General features: G+C 34.6%; 1 protein-coding gene across 1 annotated transcript in view; it reads left to right on the forward strand.

Moving 5' to 3' along the window:
* The first annotated feature begins 15,456 nt into the window (after window positions 1–15,456).
* Window positions 15,457–16,321, forward strand: part of LOC105342590 (DET1- and DDB1-associated protein 1) — a 46,956-nt gene continuing 46,091 nt past the window's right edge. The window contains exon 1 of the mRNA XM_066088758.1: window positions 15,457–15,461. The gene's annotated coding sequence lies outside the window, so the exon portion shown is untranslated. The remainder of the gene's footprint in view (window positions 15,462–16,321) is intronic.

A 16,321-nucleotide genomic window follows, 5' to 3' on the forward strand; every position in this document is an offset into this window, starting at 1 on the left:
TAAATTGGGACCTTTGAAAAAAGAAAGGATTTTGACTAGTTGCAGTATTTCTTGTCTGATAAGGGAGAAAAAGGTAATATACAGTCACCGTATAATGCAAACGAATGCAATTACAAAGTAACGAGCGATTTAGTTTCCTATTTCTCCAAAGAGTGCTCTAAAAAGGTAGTATTGCTTCTTTTGTTTTTGATTTGGATTTAAGCACCGAGTCAGTTGTAATGAAAGGCATTTGTTAATTCGCACCGAATGGATCTGAATTTTAGTATTACCAGTCAGTCAGATCATAGTAATTTAGAAGGTGTATTGATGTCAAAAGAACTTTGCAGTGCTCTAGAAAAATATCGAGCAAAAGCGTAAAATGTCGTGATTTACAATGAAAAAGTTTAATACAATTGCGATTCAGAAAAAAAATCGCAAGAAAGGGCTTACCGTTAATCAATGTAGTTTCGCTACTTAATTGAATCATTATAATGCTTAAAGAAATAAAAGTCTTTTTAACATTTTTCAGTAAGTAAGAGGTTAAAAATAAAGTTACATACAGGATCGGAAGTATCCTGGCAGAAGACGTTATAGTTATAAAGTCACAATTTCTACAGACTGACCAGTGTTGCAAAATTTAATTTTTGATCCAATTGGATCTGAACAGAATAGGTAAATTCAGGAAAATTGAATAAGGTTTCAGATTTTCGTGGGAAATAATAGTTTTTCACAGTCAAAATATTGCAATGCATATACAACGCTCACATTTGTGCATGACTCTACTTTAGTGTCATTTTACCGTGAGGAGGGGGATTCTTCTATACATTAAATTTCCGGGTAAATCTTTAAAACCTGTGTTTAACGCTGTCCGTACAATAACACTCTCCACTCCCTGTAGGGATTTCCTTATGAAAGGAATGTATTTATGGTTAATCTTGGTTTGTTGTTCAAATTTCCGCGGGATATGCTGTTTCTCTGTACTAAGTGTAAATTATTCCCACGCGGTAAAATGTGTGTCCACAGTATAAGCCTTATATTCCCTCAGTTTTACAATTCAAAACTTTTCCTCAGGGCAGTGAATACTACATGAAGTTTTCACAGGCTGTGACATTCAGACACAGAATAACATAAACGCGAGTTCATGTTTTAAAATTCTTTTAACAACTCACAAATAAAAGAATTGTGTATTCTTTTATTTATCGACAGGATGACACTTCAGAAAATGGTTCAGATAGTGTACGGAGCGTTGTGTCACGTGATAGGGTATCCAGAACAGGTGGCTTCTAGGAGAGAAATAGTGGACATGATGGAGCTATTTGTAAACCTTAGAAAATATTGTAAGCACAAAACGATGGTTAGTGGAAGCATAAAAGAAGGGTTTAGATTAAGCAACTCTGATGCAGATTCTATGTTCTGGCTAGATAACCACCGAGTGATCTGGGACTTTTCTCAGTCTGAGTTTTATAACCTACACAGACAGGCACTGATTCTCTGTGACAGTTCCGAGAGTCCACCAGGATTTACTTTACTCTGGTTACCATTGGATAGAGCCGCCAGTAATGTGATGTATGCTTGTGTATGTATAAATCAAAAACTTGTTTTATCGAGTTCTAAATACAGAGAGATCACACTTTCCGATTTAAGACCAAGTTCTAGAGTACACGGACCATGTAGTAGTGGAATACTCGGTACAACTGAATACGATGATGCCCATTGCTTTGTCAGTGATTTTTGGCCTCCTTCTGCCTACTTATGGATAGACAGATGCCACTCATGGCCCCCACCTCAAGTTGTAAACGACATCGTCAGAAATGGGTGTCACTTTGTAGCAATAGGACACAAACTAGGAAACCATGAAGACAACGAATGGAGAATTTCTTTCTCAAAAGCAGAATATAAACTTATGTACTCAATGAATCATACGCAATTCTTAACTTACGGTTTGCTGAAAATATTCATGAAGGAAATATTCAATAAAGGATTAAGAGATGAAGGTAAACTTCTATGTTCCTACCACTTAAAAACAGCCGTTTTCTGGGCCATTCAACAAAACATGCTTCTTCACTGGTGTCCACAAAATCTTCTGGTAGGTTTCTGGGCCTGTTTTAAACTTCTCCTGAAATGGGTGTATGAAGGGGTGTGTCCCAATTTTTTCATTCCACAAAACAACATGTTTCTGAGCAGTATACACGGCAAAGCACAGAGAAGCTTGTTCATGCGACTTTATAGATTTTATGAGAAGGGGATAGCTTCCCTGTATCACAGTTCTTCTATCGGGTCCTACCTCTTATTTGATCTCTGTGTACCCAGACCCTCGGTTAATACGGACGTGCGATTCTTAATACGCGAAGCAGTGTATGATGGTGAATTATTTAGAGATATAAGTACTTATGATTCAATACACACTTCAGACTTACAGGACTGTATGAGATACCTTCAGAAAGTGGAACAGTTAGTTGGATCAAACCTGACGGAGTACCAAACACTTAGTTTACAGAGACACACGGCTACTACCTTTCAGTGCATTGCCTTTATATTACATAACAAGTACGCTAATAGATGTGTCAACAAGCAGGTGTACACTGTTTTAAAAAAGTGCGTTTACATGCTGAAATTCGCTGCTAGTTTTGGTTGTATTTCTGACATGTTGTACATTGCCATGTATTATTACAAGACACTCAGATACAGGGAAGCTTTATCTGTTATAGAGAAGACAAAGGTCAAATTAGCACAACCATTTCTGATAGTTAGAGAAAACGTTGATTCGGAAAGGTATACTGAGGCTGTAGGTGGGCGGTCTTTGTGTACAAAGATGAAACATGCTGTAGCAATGGATATTAGACTAAAAACTGAAATCTGCTATATCAACGAATTGATGCTAGAACAACAGTCCAGCAGACATAGCAGAATGAATATCCCACCCGTGATAGTATCGCAAATGTTGGAGATTTTGTGCTGTAAATATATTGACCCCATGAGAACAAAAAGGGCTTTGGACGAACTGCAGTTCTTAGTTCTCAATGATCCTGGAAAGTTTATAGGTGTATCATATGGAGACATCTCCTGGGAAATCCTGGGGATCTGTCAACAGATATAAGACTCCAGAATAACATACAAAGTGCTACTAGACAGAGAATTAATTACTTAACGAATATAAAGTATGCATTTCAAAACCTAGCTGCCGGTCTGTAGCTCCCGGTCTGAACTAATGGATTTAATAAATCACTTGATAGTGTATTGTCAATGGAATGGATGGAATAATGAAGCTTATACAAGCGATTAAATAAATGTCTTTATATTCTGACTTTTACATTAAACACGTCAAAATCATTTAGTTATTGTTTTGATTCTCTGAAACTTAGAATAGCATACGTCTATTCCATAAAATTTACCGACATTCAACATTCAGATTATACAGGTTACAATAATTATGCTGGAAGTATTGTTAAATTGCATATGCATTGGATTTGTACTTTGGAGATTGAACAATTCAAATGAATCGCTCTTCTACAGACCCTGAAACGTGTTACTACACCAGTTGCATGGGTCGGTTCGGTACGCTTTTTGGACGGCACGGTTCGCTTTTTGCACGGTATGGTTCCATTTGTGAACTTTACAGTTCGTTTCTTTCACGGTAAGTGTTGCTAATAACTGCACACTTTGTAAATGGTTTACGCGCTTTAATAATGAGAAAGGCGGCTTTATTGGATTTGATCACGTGACCAACCCGTATTTATATCCCGATATACATCCAAAAATGATACCTTATTTCTTTTTGATTCAAATTGAATGTTTAAATGTATTATTTCAATCTAATTAAAATTACACGTATAACGTTACCCCGTTTAAATTTGATTAGATTGGTATAATTTGTATATAATTTGATGCAATTGTTTTTATTATTGCTAAAAAGATCGGTTTAAGTGAATTAAATCCAAAATACTTTTTTTTATTTAGTGCAATCTTTTTTTTTTAAATTTCGGTTGATGATTTTAACAAACATCTTTCTATTTCTATTCAACATTTGGTATTCAAGTCATTAAATTTATCTAATTCATTTCAATACATCTGTCTGACTTTATTGCTATATATCTTTATTTTTGTTTGATTCTTTTCTTTATTTTTGGCCATTTGTAATTTTGTAACTTTATTTATATTTTTAGACATTATGAAATCAGTTTGTGTAAAACACATTGTTTTAAAACATTTCTTTAGATATACACAATTATATACACAGAAAGTCCATTGATTTTAATGGAGAAGTTAATCATTTGATGGACTCGTGTCTGTTCGTCACTATATGCATGTGATTTAGCAGTCGTTTTCAATGTGGGCAAACCTATTTTTAAAAAAAACCCAGCGAAATTCTGTATGTTCTGTGTAAAAACTGTAATTTCACATACACGTAGTACGTTCGTTCTTTCTCTTTCTCTCTAGCTCTTTTTGAGAATCGCGCAGTTTTTGATTAAGCATTGAATTATTAATTTTTGAAAGATACAGTCTCATAACTGCAGCAGTGTGGGCATACAAATTGAGTAACGCGCGTTAGCGCTTTATGAAAATTTGTTCGCACATATCGCTGCAGTTATGAGATAGTATCTTTAAAAAAATAATGATTTAATGCTTATATTTACATTTTATTTACCTTCTTATTTTCTCTGCAAATGTTAATTATGCCTCAAAATTTCTTTTTTATTCTAAAGGTAAGTTTATTTTAAAGCAGCAAACGTGAACTTTGATATCTGCTTGTGACGTTGCAGTTTGCAGCGTTCAACCTTTATATATTACGCTATATAATATACCAAAAACATAAAGGATTACATAACAAAGACATATAATTGATTTGATGAATCTTTTCCTTATTTTACGGCGTTAAAGGAATTATGTGGAATTTTTTTTTATCCTTCATATTTCATAGAAAATGGTTGTCTAAAACAAGATTTTTCAATATGTTTACGAAACCTTAAAGCCCCGGTACACCCTATGAAAAAAAGATATTGTTATGAAGCATCATTAAAAGAATTTATATCTTGAATTCCATAAACATGTAGGCACCTTTCATTTACTAGATCTTGACCTTAAAAGCAAAAAATTGTGTCATTGTGTATCTAATATGTTTTACGATGTAGCCGTTGGGGCGAGCGCAGCATGTGATCAAATAATGAATTATGATAAATCAATAAAAATAAAAGTAGAAACGTAACATTAATGAATTTGAATGCAAAATAAAAAAAACCATACCTATTTTTTTCAGTAAATTTTCATTATTCATAATTTATAAGATTTTTTATTAATTTACAAATAGAATTTATTTCAGATACAATGTTGTTGAATAATAAAGATTTTAACATAATGTTCATTTCAGTTTATTTCCTCTTTTCTTGCAACAGACATTTTTCTAAAAATTACATATAAAAAATTGACTTACCATAGAGTCCAACCCCCCCCCCCCCGGGTTAAAAAAAATAAATATTTTTTTCAAATTTACGTATAAAAAATTTGCTGATCAAAAAAGGAAAATGGACCCCCCCCCCCTACCCCGGAGAATGTAATTAATGGAAGTGAAAATAAAGATACTATTGAGCAGCTAAAGAGCTAAAGGCATTCTACGCACTCCCCATTCCTCACCCGGATTAGAATTTTCCTGATTTTGATAATTTCTTTTTCTTTTTGCTTCTGAAGATTTTTTGAATGATGCTGCCACACCCCCTGGAAATTACCGTAAATATAGTGAATAAAATAAATGTGAGCATTCATCCGAATGAGAGCAAGTTACAACTGTTTCCTATCTCTGAAGAAATGTTCCCATTCGTTAGCTCTGCAAGATTTTGAGAATATTTTTGGTATTAGATTTACAATAAACTACTTAGAGTAATTTCCCCTTATTGTGACGTCACAGTTCACGTCGGACAAGTGTCGTCTGTCTCTTTGAAAACACCCTGAAAAAAAAAACTAAGCGAAATATACTGTTTTGTTTACTTAAAAAGCATGATGTTCTTGAAATAACACAATTTATCATTCTATTTCTCAAAAGTTTTACTTTGATTCTGGCGTGAAGGTACCAGTCTAGTGAGATCGAACGCCATTGATGAATTGCATTGTGGGTCGAAATTTACTGACGCCGAAAAATTCTGTCGGATCAATGTGCAAGATATCCAATGTGACGTCACTCGAAAGGACGATAACTCCGTTAGTTTTATTGCCTGACGTCATGACGTCAGGCATATCTAAGGGTGCTTTCCATTTAACCGGCATCGCCGGATTTGCCGGTGTTGCCTTCGTCGCCGATTGCTGGAACGCGCTTCGCCGGCGAGCGATTGTGGCAACGCAATATACCGTAGCCGATTAGGAAACAATATGGCGTCGAGGATATCAAATTCTACAAAACCAGTTTTCTAAAACTACAGTTTGTCTTACTACATTGAAATACATTAAAACTGCAAATAGCCAAAATTTCTGGATCAAACTTTAAGATAAGTATCAGTTTTAAGCTGCAATCGTCATCGTTTGATCATTGTGACGTTGCCAACCGTTCCATTAACGTCACCGTTTCCCGATAACGTAGCCGGCGAGGCAACGTTAATGGAAAGCGCCCTAAGGTTTGAAAGTTGCCTTCTCCGAAAGTGCAGACAATGGGAGTAAGCAATATCAAGATTTTTCACAAAAAAGATTTACCGATGCATGTTTAATGTGTCAGCATTTACATTCACAATTGGTAACAATATGTAAACGGTGTGACCGTTGGACCGAGCGCAGATTTAACACAGTGCAGTTTGATTTTTGTAGAACAAAATTTATTTGAAACGCACACAGTAGGATCCGCTTGGTTTCCTACTCAAATCGTTAGCCAAAGTTTAATTAAACGTCGCGTGCTCAGTCTACATTATGACGTCATCTTTCAGACGTAAAACGTACACGTTTTGTTTTCGGAAATAGCCGAAGAGAGTTACGTTATTCCGATCTTTTTTTTATTTCTTCTTTCATTGTTTATCAGTTTTATTCATATGAATGCCGCGGTAATAATCTTAAATACTTTATTCAGTATCTAAAAGATCAGTTCCTTGATGTTAATGTTTTTATTTTCCATCTGATAATTTGATAAGACATACATAGAACTAGTCGTGTTTCCTGATTGAAGCACTATTGAAACTTATTTTGTGTCGTCTTTTATTTCTTTAATTCAAATTACCTTCTAATGAAACACTGGAACATTTTAATCGAGTTTAGGGGCAATAAACATCGATAAGTACCAGTCAATCAATGATCGAACTAACTTTTTAGAAACAAAATGGCTGCCAATATGGCGGCGCCCAGGGCTGGAAGAAATTTTTTTGGCCTTAGTACCCCTGATTCAACTTTCATTTTTCACCGATTTTCTTATATATACGTGTTACCATTAATCCTCGCTTCGCAAGGCGGGCTTCGCCCGACCTCGCTGCGCTCGGTTATATATGGGATGTAATAACTTCAGTGAGCAAAAGTTTTCGAGTAAAAGTGCTGTTCACCATGCACGTATGTAATCCTGATTTAATAATAAATCAGCCATATTTGAACGGGGGAAAAAGGGGGGGTCATCGCAACAAGGTGTTTCATTGTCTATTACGGTACAATGTAAGTAATAATTGGTATTGGAATATCATTATTACCAATTGGGCGATTTCATTCATCTTGAAAAGGGCACAAAACTCGAGTGTCTTACGAAATGTGCATTAATCCTACATTAAACAATTGCTAGTCAAGTGTGTTAATTCGATAGATTTCTTCCAAAACATTCGATCCAAAGTATAATATGCATGTAGTTGTTACAAAAGAAATGTAAAAAAAAAATTCATTTGACCCCTTCCCATGGATCTATGCCAATGGATAAGTTCATTCAAACTTACGGATCGAGATCTCAGCCGTTGCGTGAATGGTAAATGGTAAAGAAGGATTTCGCGTCAAAATATCTCATTTATACTTTTGGCGCGGCGACTAGTGGCCGAGTCCAAATTGGGATCAGAGAAGAATACTCCAGAGCACACCGTGTGTACACATCACAAGCACGTAGCATCGGGGTTTGGGGGGGGGGGCTGCTTTCCCCCTTTTTTGCAGCAGGCACTTTTCTTAACTTTACATATGATAGTAAATGGAAATATCATGGATTTGCCCCCCCCCCCCTCCACTTTTGTAACACCTGGATATCATTTGATAGAGTGAACAGTGTAGTCAAAATGTACTCTTTTGATCCAATTCGATCTAAGCAGAGTTGGGAAATCCTCGAAAAATGTGAATCTGCTTTTGGATTTACGTGGGAAATATCTTGTAGTCATTTTATCTAAAAATTAATTTAGACAACATTGCAATGTACAAATTTAACACCTGTACATGACACTAATTTAGTGTCAATTTCCGTGAGAAAAGGTCCTACTTAGTATCAAAATTTCTGGTAAATATTTTTATACCTGTGTTTGACGACGCGGTTTGTACAGAATCACGGATGTGCTCATGTACTTAAAGTTCTTAAACGTATATATCTACTTCCTGTATGAATTTCTTCGTAATAAAAATTGTTCATTTTGGCTCGATGTTTCCGTGTGAATGTTGTTTCTATACATGTACTTAGTGTTCACGGGATAAATCTAGACTTGCGCAGTTTTACAATAAAAAGACTTTCTTCAGGGCTATGAATATCACAGAAAATTTACCCAGGCTGTGATTCAAGATAACAGGATAGCAAAAAAACAAAAAACAAACAACAAACAAAAAACAAAAACAAAACAAAAAAAGAAAACGTGGATTCATCTTTAAACATTCTGAATAATTTTAGCGTTCTTTTATAAAGGATTTACTTTACTCTGGTTACCATTGGCTTAACCATTGGATAGAGTCAACAGTTAAGTAATATATGCTTGTATGTGCATAAATGAAAAACTTGTTTTATCGAGTTCCAAATACAGAGAGATGTACGAAATAGTTCTCAAATCCATGGACCATGTAGTAGTGGAATACTCGGTACAACTGAATACGATGATGCTCATTGTTTTGTCAGTGATTTATGCCTTCTTTTGCCTCCTCATGGATAAACAGATGTCACGCCTGGCCCCCACCTTATGTTGTTAATGAAATTGTCAGAAATAGGTGTCATTTTGTAGCAATAGGGCACAAACTAGGAAACCACGAAGACAACGAATGGAGAATTTCTTTCTCAGAGGCAGAATTTAAAGTTGAGTACTCAATGCATCATACGCAATTCTTAACTTATGGTTTGTTGAAAATATACATAAAGGAAATATTCAACAAAGGGTTAAAAGATGAAGATAAACTACTCTGTTCATACCACTTGAAAACAGCTGTTTTCTGGGCCATTCAACAAAACATGCTTCTTCAATGGTGTCCAGAAAATCGCTGGCTGTTTCTGGGTCTGCTTCAAATTTCTCCTAAATGAAGGGATGTGTCCCAATTGTTTCATTCCACAAAAGAACATGTTCCTGAGCAGTATACATGGCAAAGCACAAAGAAGCTTGTTCATGCAACTTTATAGATTTTATAAGAAGGGGATAGCTTCCCTGTTTTTCTATCGGATCCTACCTCTTATTTGATCTCTGTGTACACAGACCCTCGGTTAATACGGACGTGCGATTCCTAATACTCGAGGCAGTGTATGATGGGGAATTATTTAGAAAGATAAGTATTTAATACACTCTATGCAATGTGTATCGTCCCGATCTTCTCAAATTGTCGTTTAACTGTATTCCACCTGTATCTCAAACAACCGTGTAGTGAGCGACCAGCGCGTAAGGTTCCGTTCGTCATCAAAAGCAAGACTTTTGACTTGCCTATATCGCCGAGTGGTTAACGCTATGGCTGCCCACTGCAAGGAAAATGGGTTCTAGAGGTCGTGAGTTCAAGCCCCGGCCAGGGCGGAGGTGGAGCTCCAATAAGGTGAATTTCTCTGTGATATATATTGTAAATGTTTTATTTTCAGGGTAAACGGAGGAGTATCATTTTAGTAATCTACGTGTAATTGAAGATTTAAATAAGGTTTTCGATGCAAAGTAAATAAGGAGTGCAAGGCGCAATGCGTGCGCAAATTGTAAAATTTGCCGTATGCCTCATATGGATACAACTCAGAATCAAATACATGGAACGATAAGAAAGAATAGAGAAAAATCTAAATTTATGACACTATAATAGAAAGGCAAATAGCAAGAACAGGTCTGCTCTGTTCGGACCCTTAACCTTAGCATAGGCGTCGGAACCAGGGGGCTAGGGGGCTTAGCCCCCCCCCCCCCCCCACTTATTTTGCAAAGTTAGCCCTAACCATTTGGCATATAGTATTATAGAGGGCTCAGCCCCCCCTCCTACTTTTTCTTGCAGGAAAGATAATTGTTCCTAAATGTACCTTGAAAGATTGGGAAGTTTGAGTCATAGGCATACTAGCCGCCCCCCCCCCCCCCCCCCCCCAACACACACACGCACACGGATTACGAATTTCATGTTTTGGGGAAAATAAAGTTTTTTGGAAGGTTAGACATTTTTTTGAACTATAGATATCCCCCCCCCCCCCCGCCCCGGATTAGGATTTCACGATTTTGGAGAAAAAAAAATTTTGTTAGGTAAAATTTGTTTCTGGAAGTATATGTATATGAAAGCGGCATATATAAGATGTTTCAGAAACCAAATATATGACAATTAAATGCATTGTAGATGATATTGAGGCACAATCTTGCATATTAATTGAACAAAACAATACATAGAAATTAACTTCAATGTTAGTGTAAACTTCAAATATTTATAAAATACAGGGACAAGGTACAGTGGATATGCCCCAATACGTCTGCAGAATGAGAAGTATGCTTCATAGACACTGTAGATCTTTAGACATTTTCAGATGCTGGGATAAGGCTTGATTCTTTTTTATCAATTCACTATATTATTTATAGAAAATGATATGGCCATGAGTATAACAGCAACCAACTGAAATCGAAAATATCTACTGTATAAATAATATTACATGAACCTTGTCCATCATCTGTTCCAATATTGAAAGAATGTAGACAATGACATGGAAACGATTCTTGATTTTCTGCGATTCAAATGATAATAGTTTTGAAAGATATTAATAGTCAACAATTAACAATACAGGAATTATCAACATTTGAGGCCGGGGTCTCCCCAACTCCCTTTCCTGTTTTTTGGTTTAATCGATCGATTGTTTTGTTTTGTGGGGGGGGGGGGGGGGGGGGGGTTGAAAGTAATATACACCATAAACAGGGAATAATTCGCCCTGTTTAATTTTCAATCATTTTATCCTCGTTGTCAGCGGGCGAATTTATGTTGATTTTCAATATCTAATATAAAGTAATTAACAGCTGTGACTGGGCGAAGTCACGTCAGAGTGAAACTGTTTGCAAGTGTAGAAGGACGGAAATTACACGGGACCAAAATAACCCCGTATTCAGTATCTTGATTAAAATAAAAATTTAAAAGCAGTTATCTAAGAACACCCTTCCTATTTAAAGAAAGTTTTATAAATAAAAGGTTTTTACAAGTTTAATGGAAAAGGCATCTAAAAAAATCCCATATCCCCTTTCGGATAAGACATTTTGCATCTTTGCGGTTTTAACAAGTGCATGTGAGTTTTACTTTATTCCCTATCTGCTTTGGGTTATTGGGGTGGGGATGTATACAATTGTTTATATAATAAGTATGACAAATGCAAGCTAGTTAAATTTGTAAATAATGCACACTGTTGTAAAACTGCTAAAACAACGCTTTTGTATTGCAAGTCGACAACTTCGAAATAAAAAAATCCCTTGATATACGTACATCTTAAATATGATGAAACAAAACTATCATGAATTCAAGTAATTAAAGATCAATTTAATCAAATGAGTACAAATAAACAATGCATATGAATATGCACGAAAATCATTGATAGTACATGTGCCCCATACCTATTTTAAAAGAATTACGATCGATGTTAAATATGAACGCAATTGATCACTTCATCCTAGAATTAATAAGATTAATGAATTTCATTTCCAAAAATTCAAGGTGTGCATGTGAAATTTTATAATATTCCATAACCTTGACAAACGCTTGTCAACAGATCTAAAATTGATGCACACTCTGCACGCTTCTAAAACATATTTTTAAGTAATATTTTAACAAACAAAAATTGATTATATCTAAATGCGAGTTCATAAACATGCCATAATACAAGTAGCTTTCATACGGTCTTGTAAAGATACTAGGAGTAAAAAAATAAAAATGAGAATGCATACGTGTTGTAAAGTTTTCAGTAATACATGTAGAGGGAAAGAACAAACAAACACACACAAGGACAAATTACAAATGTTAACGTTTTGAGTTGCTCCTATTCATAATTTTGAAATCAGTTTCGTTTCACATGTTCAAATTTGATTAGAAACATTAAATTCTAGTTCATGCTTACTGAGTATTGATTAAAAAAAATCAATAATCTATTCGAACTTATATACATCTATCTTGTTGGGGAATACATGTTTAATTTAGAAATAAAGCATCTTTTTAAATATTGTGTGTATATCATTTATCGGGGTATACCCATCTTTGATTCTTCACACTTTAGGTAAATTTCATTACGAGTAGTAATGTATATTACATACGTTTATTAAGGTGAGCCCATTTTTTATCAAATTGATTTAATCTTAATTTATTTAGAAATAGAAACAGTTATCGAACAATAGGTATTTTTTAAAGTTATATGTACATGTACAAATATTTAAATAAATGTGAATGTTTTCTTTAATAACACATAAAACAAAGCAAAAAATAAAATTCTCTGTATATTTTGCCATAGAAACAAAACACTCGCCATTTTTGTGCACAGACTAAGGACTTACACCTACCCATTAACAGGCGTAGATTTAAACCCAAATTTAGACCCGACTAAGTTTCCGCCTTTTTGTGAAACGCAACTTAGTCTGGTTTTGAGGTTTAGTCCCTGATTTAGTTCGGACCAAGCTTACGCCTGGACGTAGGCCTTTTTGAGAAACGGGACCCAGAACTGTGGCGTGTAACCACTCTAAGTGAATAGTATGTAGTTATTATCAATAATAATTATTTCATGAATTTTAGTAACGCAAATTCATTAACCTTCAAATACAGCTCTCAATTTTACAAAAACATTAACCGGGTATCTTAGCTGCCCAAATCATAACTTCTCGATAAGCGCTGAAAAACAACATCGAATGTTTTACGAGGTCGTATAAATACCCCCCTTTTCATAAAACTTTACATAAATAGAAGGCGAAGTGTAATCACCTGAGATTCGTTTAATACAACAAAAAAACTGAGACTGATCAGCTAGCTGTTGGATTATAACGAACGGGAATGACTCCATTTTGTTTAGATTTAAACACCCCGTTGTGTGTATCACGGGTATGGTGGCATAGATCTGCCACCACTTGTCAGATAGTTATGTCGACTTGTCAGATGATTATGTCGACTTGTCAGATATTTATGTCAACTTGTCAGATCTTTATGTTGACTTGTCAGAAAATAACCATATTGACTAGAAACTCAATATTTTGTTGTTAAAGCGTGCTAGTGCCACTAACTGCCATTAACTTGTCATCATAATATCTGACAAGTCGACATAAGAATCTGACAAGTTAACATAATTATCTGACAGAAAAAATGATATGGCCACTAGTTTAAAGAAATTTATCATTCATGTTATAAGCCAGATAATGATGTTGACTTGTCAGATGTTATGTTGTCTTGTCAAAAAATTATGTCGACTTGTTAAATAATTGTGTCGACTTGTCAGATTATTATGTCGACTTGTCAAATATTTATGTCGACTTAAATGATGCTAATGTCAACTTGTCAGATCCTTATGTCGACTTGTCAGAAAATATTATTTCAACTTGATGGCACAAATTGGGCGTGGGAAGGTTATAGTGTTAAATTTTTAAACACGTGGATAAGTAACAAGTCGACTTAAAGAACTGACAAGTCCACATAATTATCTGAGAAGTTGACATTAAGATCTGACAAGTCGACATAATCATCTGACAAGTGGTGGCAGATCTATGCCACCATACACGGGCTCTACTAAAAACTAGGGGCTCGTTTCATAAAGAGGCCTAAATTCTGGGCCTAACTTTAGTCTAGTCCGAGGACTTACACCGAAACTTAGTTGGGCGTATTTTGCATTTCATAAAGCGGCGTAAATGGAGGCGTAAACTTTAGACTATAGCTTTATCATAAGTCCTTGACATCGCAGCACTGCACATGCATACAATTGTTTCTAATACTCTGTTATGTTTAGGTGTATGTAGCATGTGAAAATACGATCGATTTTAGAGGAACTAGCAATTGTAATAATTTTTATGTAAAAAATATTTAAAATTTGATTAATTCTTGGTTCACACAAGGAATAAAAATTTTAAATAAAATTCCTTATCCTTCAACAATTTACGGACAAAAAACACACAGGCACGTAGCAGCGGGGGGAGTCTGCCCCCCCCCCCCTTTCAAAAACGATGCAACCTGCCTGATACATAATTATACAAATAGATAAAACATTAAAGGGAAACCCCAAAAATCGTGAAGAGTATATGATTTTTTTTAAATACTAGCGCAAGAAGTATTATTTTGTGTTAAATACACATGTAAATCTTAAATGACTTATCCGTATAAAACATGTTTATTTTAAAGCGGGCTTACTTGGTATTATCTTGGTTGAAGTACATGTCTTGTGTAATGTGCTCAATAGAATAATCAATATATCATTTTTTAGTAATTAGGTAGTCCAAAATATACAGTGTATGTTATTTAATTACTTTTATCATATTGAAAATTTTGAATTTACTGGGTGGATGTAAATATATAAGTTGTCATATTGATGTTTACATCCAATTTTCTGACCTTTGTCGCTCTTTGTCATTTCGCATTTCAATTGAAATGAATTTTAGGGGTTATAAAACAAAATAAATGGTTTTTGTTTTCAATCATTTCGCAATGTTATGTATTTTAGCGCAGTATAATGTATTTGATACATATACATGTATTATGATAGTTAAACTTTCTGTATCCAGTATTTAAAAATATTAATTTATATTTATCAAATCAGTCTGAGTTGCAGAGTTGTCTAAACTCTAATGTGTCATCATTCTTGTAGTTAAAAACCATGTATCAATATCATATCTTCACTCTAAAGAGAAAATCACAAATTAAGTTTATAATTGTGCATAAGTATCTGTGAGTTTAATCGGCTTCGATTTTCGGTATTACTTGCATCAATATTAATGCATCTACAGGTACTTACATCGTCGGTTATAAAAATATACTGTTCATATATAAATTACAAAAAATATTAGCTATTTTCTCGGGAAGCAATTTTAATGAACGATTTTTAAAAGGTAAAGTTTTGACTAAATGTGACGTAAAGTTGTTCATGGTAAATGTTGTAAAAAAGAAAAAAAAATGGTTTAGAAAAAATATTATATAAGTTTATAAAATGCAACACGTAAAATTAAAATTAGGGCACGTTTTTTTTTTACATAAATTATGATCTCTCTCTCTCTCTCTCTCTCTCTCTCTCTCTCTCTCTCTCTCTTGCACATTTATTCAGGAGAAACCCCCGTGATCACATGTACATTTATTCCGGAGAAACTCTCGTGGCAATCAAATTAGATTAAAAGTATTAAAAGTATAAATCCTTCTTTCTCAGTATCTGAATGTGACAATACGTGTCAATATCGCATTAGTGATAAAATACAATCGTCGTTTCATAATACATATGCTTACTTATGTTTACGTCCGAACTTACGCCTACCTATGAGTGGACGTAAAATTTTGGCTTAACTTTAGTCGGACGTAAAGATGCGCCCTTTAATGAAACGCAAATATTCGAACTAGTCCCGTATTTACACTGGCGCAGCGCTAAGTCTGGACGTACGACCCTTTATGAAACGAGCCCCTGAGAAGTTTATTGATATTGATATGAAAAGTAGACGCCAATTGAGTCTAATGGATCTACTATTACTCTAAACCAGCTGTGATCTGACCCTGGAATTAATTTAGACGTAATGTCTTCTCATTTTGGAGCTGAGGTTGGTTGTAGCTTCATCAATATCTCATTAATATTTTTGTAAGCAACGATTCCATTTTTTGCTTTTTTGTTTCCTTCTAAGTACTTATAAATTAGCATGCATGTAACAACCTCTTAAATTATCAAACGGGTTCACTCAATTTACATTTAGATTAATATTTGTATATATGTAAATGATTTTCAACCAGGACTTTAACTTTTTGTTTAGCTATTTTGATATAAGTTGAATGAAATGTGAATTTTGTCTTACTTTTTAAT

Source organism: Magallana gigas, chromosome 6 (assembly GCF_963853765.1).
Source record: "Magallana gigas chromosome 6, xbMagGiga1.1, whole genome shotgun sequence".
Lineage (NCBI taxonomy): Eukaryota > Metazoa > Mollusca > Bivalvia > Ostreida > Ostreidae > Magallana > Magallana gigas.